Raw genomic sequence first — 12949 nt, 5'->3', positions numbered from 1 at the left:
CCTAGCCCCATCCCTCAGCTGTATAGCTAAATAAGTGGCGGTTGTTGTTGTTCACATTACGGACTGCAGAGTAAAAGCAGAGCAGGAAATACAGTAGATGCGGCACATGTTAGGAATGTTTGACAGGTCTTTCACAAGGAGTGGTGATGCATACTGTTGCTTGAAATAGGGCAGGGTAGTGTGTTTGTGGGTGTCGGAGAAGTTCGTCACTGGCTAACTTCGTCAGTGTAGACGACCGTGACACACTCATCGCCCCCTCCCTACGCAGTTATCAACTACACGTTAGCAATGTGGGTCGACGCACAAGTTAACTTCGCTATTTTAGTACATACATTACACACTTTATTCTTACCTCCCACCAGTAACAGTTTGTTATGGTAAAAATAATATACAGACAAGCGTTCATGTTTAATTTAAGCAACGTTTATTGTATTTATCAATGTTATGGATGAGCGCGCTGTTTGGTTCTGTTCCTCTCTCAGATCGGTAGCTTTCGGGTGGGATAAGGACCAGAGCTATGGCATTCGGTCTGGCTTTGTTGCTTCTGTCCGGAATGGCTCGTTGACGTGAACGGGCATATTGGAAGACACCATGTCAGTAGGGATGAGATTTTGTAAATGTGTTATATCGTATCATGAGAAACGGATTGCAAAGGTGAAATGTATATAATTCATGATGTTTAGCTGAGTGGAAAATGTAGGCTTTGATGATGGTAATTGCTTAATTAATTTGTGTTTGGTATGTTCTGATGGGAGGGGCTTCCCCTACCAAAGAGGCCTCTCTTTCAGTTCAAAGGGGGGCTATTTTGGCTTGAGCTGTTGATGCAAAGTATGCATCTGACCTGAGCTGACAAGGTACAAATCTGTCGTTCTGCCCCTGTTCCTAGGCCGTCATTGAATTCCCCCGCATCTCTCTGATTCAGAGGGGATGGGGTTAAATGCGGAAGACACATTTCAGTTGGACAACTGACTAGGTATCCCCCTTTCCCTTTCTTAAGAGGGTGTTGGGCCACCACGAGCTGCCAGAACAGCTTCAATGCGCCTTGGCGTAGATTCTACAAATGTCTGGAACTTCCTGTGTGCTTTCAATATACTTTGTATCCCTCAATTGTTTATTTTGGAAGTTACCTATAGAATGGATGGAAAGTTATCGCTCGAGTCGCAACAAAATGGATGATCAAGTTCGTAATGAACCAATTTCACGTGTACAACATCTATAGACCTGCATCACTATACTGAGAGCTTTGCTGTTTCTAAAATGACCTATTTGGGTGTTTTTGGAGCCTTTATTCATGTTTTTTTGTGGTCCCCATATTACACAACGAGGATGAGGAAGTGATTTGCTGTTTGGGGCAAGTAAAAAATTAAAATAGGAAAAACACACAAAAAGGTGTCTGGACCCTTCTATAGCATGTCAAAAACAGACATTTGGTTTTAAAAAACACACTGCTCCTTGAAGGTTATGTCATTAGATTTAGGGTGGAGTCATGAAACTTTGGTGGGAAAAATGAGGTCCCCGCTGGCAAATGTTGAATACCACTGTGTTAAGGTCTAATGTTAGTCTGTGGTGTTAGCTGCATGCACTAGCTGCATGCACAAAGTGATGTAGCTACAGTAAGGTCTAGTCTACCTGTACAGCGACACAGCTCTGCAATTTGAGCTGCAGCTGGATCATGTCCACCTCCTGGGAGGAGCAGAGTTTGGTCAGCTCGGCAGTGCGCGCCTGCATCTCGTCGATGGCCACGCCCACAGGCTTCAGCTCTACCTGCTTCTCCCCCAACACCTCCACACGCTTCTTCACATACGGAAATGTGTTGGCTGCAGGACAGGAGAGATACAGCACACAGTCAGGTCTCAGACAATTATACACTCCATAGCCCAAATCACTACACCCTAACAACATTTTATAACATTGTAACAAATTATAACAGCATTGTCTGGTATTGGTCTTGGAGCAATTTCTCACGGAACCTTGTGTCTCCTTCCATTGTTCTTACATTATCATTCTGAAACAGCCTTTCTGAGAAGCAGACAATTGAAATGCTGAAGCTAATGTAACACTGATCTAACTGGTAGTCCTTGGTCAAATATATGAACAGGTCATGTCGTGCAACAATTTTTTTGCAACAACAAAAAGTAAACATCCCTGAACAAACAAGCCACATAACAAAACTCTTGTATTGGTTTATAGCAGGGATGGGCAACTTATATATACAGTTAAAGTCAGAAGTTTACATACACTTAGGTTGGAGTCATTAAAACTTGTTTTTCAACCACTCCACAAATGTCTTGTTTAAAAACTATAGTTTTTGCAAGTCGGTTAGGACATCTACTTTGTGCATGACACTAGTAAGTTTTCCAACAATTGTTTACAGACAGATTATTTCACCTTATCACAATTCCAGTGGGTCAGAAGTTTACATTAACTAAGTTGACTGTGCCTTTAAACAGCTTGTGCAAAGAAAATGTCATGGCTTTAGAAGCTTCTGAGACTAATTGATTTCATTTTGAGTCAAATTGGAGGTGTACCTGTGGCTGCTATGATGGAACTGGCTCTCATGGGGACCACCACAGGAAAAGAAGACCCAGAGTTACCTCTGCTGCAGAGGACAAGTTCATTAGAGTTAACTGCACCTCAGATTGCAGCCCAAATAAATGCTTCAGAGTTCAAGTAACAGACATATCTCAACATCAACTGTTCAGAGGAGACTGCGTGAATCAGGCCTTTGTGGTCGAATTGATGCAATGAAACCACTACTAAAGGGCACCAATAAGAGATTTGCTTGGGCCAAGAAACACAGGCAATGGACTTTAGACCGGTGGAAATCTGTCCTCTGGTCTGATGAGTCCAAAGTTGAGATTTTTGGTTCCAACCGCTGTGTCTTTGATCTCCGCATGTGTGTTTCCCACTGTGAAGCATGGAGGACAAGGTGTGATGGTGCTTTGAATTCAAGGCACACTTAACCAGCATGGCTACCACAGCAGTCTGCAGTGATATGCCATCCCATCTGGTTTGTGCTTAGTGGGACTATCATTTGTTTTTCAACAGGACAATGACCCAAAACACACCTCCAGACTGTGTAAGGGCTATTTGACAATGAAGGAGAGTGATGGAGTGCTGCATCAGGTGACCTGGCCTCCACAAATCACCCGACCTCAAATCAATTGAGATGGTTTGGGTTGAGTTGGACCGCAGAGTGAAGGAAAAGCAGCCAACAAGTGCTCAGCATATGTGGGACCTCCAAGACAGTTGGAAAAGCATTCCAGGTGAAGCTGGTTGAGTGAATTCCGAGAGTGTCACGCCCTGGTCTTAGTATTTTGTGTTTTCTTTATTATTTTGGTTAGGCCAGGGTGTGACATGGGTTTATTATGTGGTGTGTTTTGTATTGTAGGTATTGGGATTGTGTCTTAGGTTTCATTACATACAGTCGAGAAGAACTACTGAATACAAGAGCAGCGTCAACTCACCATCAGTACGACCAAGAACATGACTTTCGCGAAGCGGATCCTGTGTTCTGCCTTTCACCCAAGACAACGGAATGGATCCCAGCCCGCGACCCAAAAAAACGACTTCGTAAAAGGGGGAAACGAAGCGGTCTTCTGGTCAGACTCCGGAGACGGGCACATCGTGCACCACCCCCCAGGATTCTTCTCGCCAATCACCAGTCTCTTGACAACAAGGTTGATGAAATCAAGAGGTGAGGGCCTTTCTGGGGAGATACATGGATAACGTCTCCTCAGCAAGGCACCTCAAAGACTCCCTTGGGTTTTGGAATGGGAGGAGAGGCTTCCAGGCCCTCCTCAGGGAGGACCCAAAAGGGACATGGTGGCTACCTCCATCCTCCTGCTATGTTCTCCCTGGGGCTGAAACGTTGTTTTATGCAGATTTTTGTGGATCTGGGCCTCGTGCAGCGCAGAAAATGCAGATTTTGTGGATCTGGGGAGCACGAGGCGAAGGATTGTGACGAGCCTAAGGCGTGCCACGGGTGTGGCTCGTTAGCACACCTGTGGCGGGGTGCCCGGCTCGTCAGAGGTCATACGCGTCTGTGGCTGGGGGGGGAGCAGGAGCGGGGGATGGGGGAAGAAGAGGAGGGGAAGGAAGCATGCCTCATGACCAGAGTACAGGTCCAGAGGGGAGGGTCGCAAGGAAGGAGGAGCAAGAAGCAGCGGATGGAAGAGAGAAGGAAACGGAAGGCACGGGAGTAGGAGAACCAGGAAAACCGGCCGAAGAAGGCAAGCGAGTGGAGGAGCATGAGAGAGAAGAAAGCGAGGGAGGAGTGGTGGAGAAGGAGATGGTGGAAGAGCAAGTGGAGTGGGGGGAAAGTGCCCTGGTGGAAGAGATGAGGGGTATGGTGGAGGAGCTGGCGGGGGGGAGGGTGGTCTCTCTCCACTGCCGCCATCACCAAAGAAGAGAATGAAGAGGAGGGTGCGATTGGCCGACAGTGAGAGGGAGGGGATGGCCAAGAGAGTGATGGGGGTGGGAGAAACCTCTGGGTTGCTGCTGGTTTCCCCAGGCCCTCAACTTCTGTTGGGTGGGGTCACACCTAACAAGACTCAGGACTGGGTACAGAAGGAGGTGGGAAGTTTTTTGTTTGGGGACTCAGTCTCCCCTATTTTTTTCCAAACCAGCTGCAGCACTGGGGAGGGGGAGGAGTGTGGGGGTAGACCCAGGGTGCAGGGCACCCCGGAGCCAAACACTATTCCTGCATCCTGGGTTGGTGAGATGGAGGAAGAGGGGGGGACGTCAGGAGTACGGATGGTGTTTTCACCGGTAGATATGGAGCAGGGGAACATCAGGTGAGTCTCCTGTTTTTGTTTTTTTCTGTCTGGGTTTAGTATTTGAGTGTATTACACGTTTTTATTTTATTCTTTCATGGGGTCGAATTTTACTTTTGTTAGTTTAAATGTAAGGGGATTAAGGGATTTTGTTAAGAGGAGGGCGGTATTTAGTTATTTGGAGGGTGTGGGGTTTGATTTTTGTTTTTTACAGGAGGTTCACCTGAGGGATGGAGGGGATAGTAGGTTTAAGGAGTGGGACAAGGAGGAGTCGGTTTGGGGTATTGGGGGGGTGCACTCATCGGGGGTAGGCATTTTGTGTGGGCACAGGGAGGTAAAAGTGGAGTGTCCTTTTGTGGTGATGCAGGGGAGGGTTATGGGGGTGGATGTCACGATAAGGGATTGTAAATTTAGATTAGTGGTGGCGTATGGGCCACAGGTGGTGGCAGACAGGAGGGAGATGGTGGACTGTCTGACGCCCCTGTGTGTCACAAATAGGAAATTAGTGATAGGGGGGGATTTTAATACAGATTTAGGAATAGGGGGGAATAGCAGTGCAGGCGCCATCACTGGGTTAATGGCTTGCCATGATCTGGTTGATGGTGGCCTGCACACTACTCCGAAAATGGCCGGTCCTACATGGCGCAACTCCAGGGGGGTTGCGCGGAGGCTCGACTATATTTTTGTACCCAGGTCTTTGGGTAAATTGTCTGGGCGGCTGTTGCCTGTTTTCTTTTCGGATCACGACGGGGTGCTCCTGCAGGTGGGGTCGCACTGCTCCTCCACACCACCATGTTTCTTCCCCATCGGTGTGTACGGCGCCTCGAACATGAAGCGGTTGATGTTGTGGCACTTCTCGAAGTCTGTCTTCTTCTCCGGACAGTCCTTCTCGTCAAAGTAAGCCTTGACGAAGGTGACCTGGATGTAAGCAAACTTGATGTCCAGGTCTTTGGGGTTGACCTGTTGGAGACAGGAGGGGTGTTAGGTAGAACCTAGATGATGTATTACCTAGAAAAGGTAAATTATTTATGTCATCTTTGAATCAGTGCTCTTGAATGCAAGACACATTCCTGTAAAAAGGCCACGTCTAGATGGGATACAGATTTAGTCAAATTTGTAGATAACCCTAACCCTTTTCCTAACCTTAACCTAATTATCCTAACTTGCTGCATAAGTTCTCCTATACCTGTTACAAAAAATACATTTTGACAAAAACTGTAGCCCTTCTAGGCAAAATCCACATGAACGGAACTAAGGCCAATAGTTTCTCCTGATCAGGTCACATGGTCAGGAAGAGCTCCTGGCTTTTGGTATAGCATCCTTTATATCAGTGGGTGACCAAACCTTGTCCTGGAGTCCTTCAGTATGTATAGTACTACAGGAATTTCTAGATGGTTCATATTTGGACCATCCCCTCTTCTCAGGAAACAAGAAAATACATGTTTTTATTTCTGGCTGAAAATTAAATTCATTTGAAACTACTGCAGAGAGTTTCCAACTCCAATAAAGGAAGCAGCCTATTTCCTTATTATAGGATCTCGTAGACTCAAAAGTAGTGCACTGCATAGGGAATATGATGCCATTTGGGCCGCAACTATAGTTATTACCTTGCTGGAGTCCTGGATGATTTTGTCATTTTCAGCTCCAAATTTGTACCCGTAGAGCCATAGAAGGCGCTGAGAGATCTCCGACAGAACTGTGAGTTTGGGCTCCTTGTAAACATACTCCTTCCCATCCTCCTCCTCAAAGTAGCCCTGTCAACAAGACATATTAGCAATCTTAGAAAACTGAGTGTGTTCCAAATTCCAACTGGCCAATGGTGGTGCGGATGTTCATGCTGCAAAACAGGTGCAGACTCAGGAGGAAAATATTCAGTCATAAATCAATTAGACTAACTCTCAAATGTGAAATAAAGTTCTTTGTCGGATATTTCAATATATTTATTATGATTTTTGAATGTATGCAAGCATAAAAAAAATGACATAATTAAATATGAATTAATAATATTCTAACAATCCATCTATATAAAACAAGGTTGTCATTTTTGTGATACTGTAAAGTACCTGAGTTAGCCGCCTTAGGAAACTCTAAACATCTCAAAATATAAAATACACTGCCCCCAGAAAGTATTCACACCCCTTGAACTTTTTCATATTTTGTTGTGTTACAAAGTCGGATTAAAATTGATTTAATTGTCATTTTTTTGTCAACGATCTACACAAAATTCTCTAATGTCAAAGTGGAAGACAAATGTAAACATTTCTAAAACACACTGAACAAAAATATAAATGCAACATGTAAAGTGTTGCTCCCATGTTTCATGAGCTGAAATAAAAGATCCCAGAAATGTTCCATACGCACAAAAACCTTCTTTCTCTCAAATGTTTTGCACAATTGAAAAGAAATCCCTGTTAGTGAGCATTTCTGCTTTGCTAAGATAATCCATCCACCTGACAGGTATGGCTTATCAAGAAGCTGCTTAAACAGCATGATCATCACACAGGTGCACCTTGTGCTGGGGGACAATAAAAAGGCACTCTAAATGTGCAGTTGTGTCACACAACAGAATGCCACAGATGTCAAGTATTGAGGGAGCATGCAATTGGCACACTGACTGCAGGAATGTCCACCAGAGCTGTTGCCAGAGAATTTAATGTTATTCTCTAAAACAACGTTGGAAAATTTTGAGAGTACGTCTAACCGGCCTCAAAACCGTAGTCCACGTATAACCACGCCACCGCAGGACCGCCACATCCGGCTTCTTCACCTGTGGGATCATCGGAGACCAGCCACCAGGATTGTTGATGAAACTCTGGGTTTACACAACCAAAGAATTTCTGCAAAAACGGTCAGAAACCGACTCATCGGCGTGCTTGTCCTCCCCCCAGGGTCTTGACCTGACTGCAGTTCTGCGTCGTAACCAACTTGTGTGCAAATGCTCACCTTCGATGGCCACTGGCACGCTGGAGAAGTGTCCTCTTCACGGATTAATCCTGGTTTCAACTGTACCGGGCAGATGGCAGACAGCGTGTATGGCATCGTGTGGGCGAGCGGTTTGCTGATGTCAACATTGTGAACAGAGTGCCCCATGGTTGCGGTGGGGTTATGGTATGGACAGGAATAAACTACGGACAACGAACACAATTGCATTTTATCGATGGCAATTTGAATGCAGAGAGATACCATGACGAGATCCTGAGGCCCACTGTTGTGCCATTCATCCCACGCCATCACCTCATGTTTCAGCATGATAATGCACAGCAGCCATATGTCACAAGGATCTGTAGACAACTCCTGGAAGCAGAAAATGGCCTGCATTCCATGGCCAGCTTTCTAACCAGACATGTCACCCATGAGCAAGGTTGGGATGCTCTGGATCGACGTGTATGACAGCGTGTTCCAGTTCCCGACAATATCCAGCAACTTCGCACAGCCATTGAAAAGGAGTGGGACAACATTCAACAGGCCACAATCAACAGCTTGATCAACTCTATGCGAAGGAGATGTGTCGAGCTGCATGCGATAAGTGGTGGTCACACCAGATACTGACTGGTTTTCTGATCCATGCCCCTACCTTTTTTTAAGGTATCTGTCCCCGACAGATGCATATCTGTATTCCCAGTAAAATCTTAGAAATGATTGCATGTTGCGTTTTATATATTTGTTCAGTGTATCTTGACTAGATAAGTACAGTGCCGACCCGTCATTCAGGGCAGGTTGGAAAGACCCCCACTTGTTTTGAGCCCTACTTGTTTTGCATGTTATTTTGGCATTAATACGTGTCACATATCAGTTTGCAAAGAATGTAAAAAAGAAACATTGCATTAATTAAGCCGCATACAAACATGGCCTCTTTTTGCCTTTCTTGAGTAAGGCAGCTCCAAAATGCAGGTGTTTCAGCCTAGCTCAGAGAATGACAAGTTTGATGACAAAATATGTAAAACAGGCATGGTGCAGAAAAGAAAGTCTGATGTTGGTTCAGCTTTATGTAGGCCCTAACAGCGCACTGCTTTTCACCGTTAAAGTGGAATTAATGTATTGTTTAGTATTGTGGCTTTGCTGGCATGCATCTAACACATTTATTTTTTTGTCCCACCAAGATTTACATGATAAAATCGCCACTGGATAGGTATTTACGTGAGTCAATACATGTTAGAATCACCTTTGGCAGCAATTTACAGCTGTGAGTCTTTCTGGGTAAGTCCCTAAGAGCTTTCCCCACCTGGATTGTGTAACATTTGCCCACTATTCTTTTCAAAATTCTTCAAGCTCTGCCAAATTGGTTGTTGATCATTACTAGTCAACCATTTTCAGGTCTTGCCATAGATTTTCATGCAGATTTAAGTCAAAACTGTAACATTCACTGTCTTCTTGGTAAACAACTCCAGTGTAGATTTGGCCTTGTGTTTTAGGTTATTGGCCTGCTGAATGGTGAATTAATTTCCCAGTGTCTGGTGGGAGGCAGATTGAAACAGGTTTCCCTCTAGGATTTTGCCTTTGATTAGCTTCATTACGTTTCTTTTTTTATCCTGAAAAACTCCCTAATACTCAATCATTACAAGCATACCCATAACATGCAGCCACCAGTATGCTTGAAAATATGGAGAGTGGTACTCGGTGATGTGTTAAATTGGATTTGACCCAAATATAACACTTTGTATTCAGGACAATGTTAATTGCTATGCCACATTTTTTGCAGTGTTACTTTAGTGCCTTTTTGCAAACAGGATGCATGTTTTGTAATATTTGTATTCTGTATAGGCTTCCTTCTTTTCACTCTGTCAATTAGGTTAGTATTGTGGATTAACTACAATGTTGTTTGTTGATCCATCCTCAGTTTTTTCCTATCACAGCCATTAAAATCTGTAACAAGTAAACATTGGCCCCATGGTGAAATCCCTGAGCGGTTTCCTTCCTCTCCGGCAACTGAGTTAAGAAGGACGCCTGTATCTTTTTAGTGACAGGGTGTATTGATACACCATCCAAAGTGCAATTAATAACTTAACCATGCTCAAAGGGATATTCAATGTTTTTTGTTTTTACCCATCTACCAACAGCAGCCCATCTTTGCGAGGCATTGGAAAACCTCCCTGGTCTTTGTCGTGGAATCTGTGTTTGAAATTCACTGCTTGACTGAAGGACCTTACAGATAATTGTCTGTGTGGGTTACAGTAATGAGGTAGTCATTCAAAAATCATGTTAAAACTATTATTACACACACAGAGTGTGCAACTTATTATCTGACTTGTTAAGCAAATATTTACTCCTGAACCTATTTTGGCTTGCCTTAACAAAAGGGTTGAATACTTATTAACTCAATATATTTCAGATTTGACATTTTAATGAATTTGTAAAATAAATTGAAAAGAAAACAATTCCACTTCAACATAATTGGGGTATTGTGTGTGTAGGTGGCCAGTGACAAAAAAAGTCTAAAATGTAATCTATTTGAAATTCAGGCTTTAACACAACAAAATGTGTTAAAAGTCAAGGGTTGTGAATACATTCTGAAGGCACTGTATCACACAGACAGAGATACAAATCATCCCTTATCTATCTGAAGAGAGAAGTGAAACTTAAGCTAAGCCTTACTTTTGTAGCATTTTTAGCCCTCTCACAACTATCCTCCTCAGAGGCCACTAGTCTACGGGATAGGTGTAATTTCACTTTAATCTAATATCTCTCTCTCTCAGTTAGGGAAGTAACCAAGAAAGAACACCATATCCCCGATGGTTGATAGATACTGATATCAGATGTGGTTAAAGTAAGCTTACAAGATCCAACCACAAGTACCTCAATGACGCTACATTAGCTAGACTATGACAGATGAGCACTGTTGTTATTTTTCTATAGTAATTAACAGAGAGAGACAAGTTAATTTTCACCCCAAACAAATGCAAGACGGATAGGAAGATACCCTTCGGCAGTATTAGTGTGGCTAGGATGTGGGGATTGAGCTCGGGCCGATTCCGGTGTGAGTTATCTGGCCCAAATTTATTACTTGGGGATCGGGCCAATTGGGGCTACTCTTTGGCAGATGATTACACGGGCTGCTTTAAATAGTTAACATTTCATTATTTATGGTGTTTCCTCGGACAAATGTTTTTTTTTTTGTGGATGGGTATAATTTTTATGTATAAAATGGTGTATGTATGTATAAAATAGTAAAATGACTAAATCTGGTAATGTTGTAGACATTTATTTAAATTTGCATTTGGGCCGCTTCTGAGGGGATTCTGGTAAGATGCCGGCAAAGTCGCCTGAATTGCGGTAGATGGAAACGGCCTGATGTACTTGGGCCGACACTGGGCATTCATTCATTTTGATTCCGGGCTGATTCAATCAGTTCCGGCCCCCCGGAACTAGCAGGGTAACATCTAAAAACAAGGATGGCGTAAGTAATGGGCTCTCCATCCTTGACAGAGAAGTACAATTGGTTGTGCCAGCATACTAAACAATGATTAGCTAAACATACTAGCATAGCGCTTCGAATACATGCCCCATCCATTGTTACCTTGTAAGTGGTATGCTAGTGGGGATATTGGAAAGGAGCCATTGACTACAGTTCCTCCTCTGTGTCTGAGTCTGTGGGTGCAGCGCTTCACAGGTATGCTGTCTCAAAGGGCATAAAATCAAATAAAAAAGACTGGGAGGCAAATAGAAGGTGATCTTGTATGTTTTATTCCATATCCACCCACCTGTCCATAGAAGGCCACTCTGAAGTAGGTCCCCAGCAGTCTCCGGCCTGTCTGCATCACCTCCAGGATCTTATTGTAAGCTCTGTGCAGCGTGTCATACAGACGGCCCAGTTTCTGAAGAAAGAAAAACTCCACACCACTGGGTATTTGGTGTGTATGTGTGTTTCTGTGTATTCGCTTATGATTGTGCACGCTATTGTGTGTCTAACTGTGTGTGTGTGTGTGTGTGTGTGTGTGATATTTTTGAGAACAACGACACTGCACTGCATGTAGGTTGTTATCAATAAAAATGTCACAATATGGTACAGAGAGTTCGGTTTGGCTTCTGGGGGGCAAGGAGACCCCAGCTCCGCTAAAACCATACATGCTGACAAATATGTGCTGTCTTCAAGGGATTGTTAAATAAATTTCATAACTATTTGTTTTTAATATCATCACCTCTTGAAGAGTATAGTCAGAATGACACATTTCTGATTATTCCACATTTAGCTCTATCATCAGTTATACAGCATGTGACTGCATGCTTTCATGTTCAGTAAACATCAATTGATCATGTAATTTCAGAAGTGAGAGTAGCCTATCTGTTTGGCATGTAACTTGCTAGCTATCTGAGCAAACATGTCATTTAACTTGCTTCATCAGAGATTAGGCTTTTGGAAAGATCCTGACATTGGCAAGTCCTCGTCCTGGGAAAGTTGTCACTCGTACTTCTGTCATCACCACTATAGATGGCAAGCAACTCAAACAATATTTGGATATAGCCATCTAGTTTATCCCCTGAAAGTTAGCTTGTTCATTGGCCATTATTGACGTGATCTGTTATTAGCTAGCTAGCCAATTTGACATGGTCCATCAATCAATGTAGCCTAGCTATCATGTCTGTCAGCAGCAATTGTGACACTTAAAAACAATGTTGAAAAGGGGATAATGCTATCCAACGTCACTAGGTAGGCCTACGTTGGATGGAGAAAAAAGTACATTAGGTCTACTTACGACTATGTTAAGCCAACTGTACAAAGTTTCTACCGGTAGCTTTAAAAAGCAAACATGATCAGCTAACAGTACATCGGCAAATGTGCCCTTCTGCTGCTTGACAGGCAGAGCCCGGATGGGAAATGAACCTAAACCACTCATACTTCTCATGTATAGTTAACTTTGATTTTACATACTCAAATATGCAATTAATGGTGGCCAATCTTGTGAGATATTGTCAGAGAGAGAACTGAGAGAGGCTATAAGAACATGCCACTGCCAAAAGACAGAGACTGTGTTCCAAATGGCACCCTATTCCCTATTTAATGCACTACTTTTGACCAGGGTCCTTAGTAGGGCACTATCTAGGGAATAAGGTGCCATTTGAGACTCGGCCAAAGAGCTTTTTAAAACCAGAGCCAAAGCTTCTATTCAAGCTAAGAAGAGAAGAGAGTCTCAGCATGAGAAGATGGAGAGTGGGACATTCTTAGGGTAAACTACTCA

At 43.6% G+C, this 12949-nt stretch overlaps 1 pseudogene; it reads right to left on the bottom strand.

Annotated features, from left to right (window-relative positions):
- Positions 1-12949, bottom strand: part of LOC112260999 — an 81969-nt pseudogene that overhangs the window by 1636 nt on the left and 67384 nt on the right.

This window comes from Oncorhynchus tshawytscha, linkage group LG10 (assembly GCF_018296145.1).
Source record: "Oncorhynchus tshawytscha isolate Ot180627B linkage group LG10, Otsh_v2.0, whole genome shotgun sequence".
Lineage (NCBI taxonomy): Eukaryota > Metazoa > Chordata > Actinopteri > Salmoniformes > Salmonidae > Oncorhynchus > Oncorhynchus tshawytscha.
Note: the sequence above shows the minus strand (reverse complement) of the source record. Positions and strands in the feature narration are given on the sequence as shown.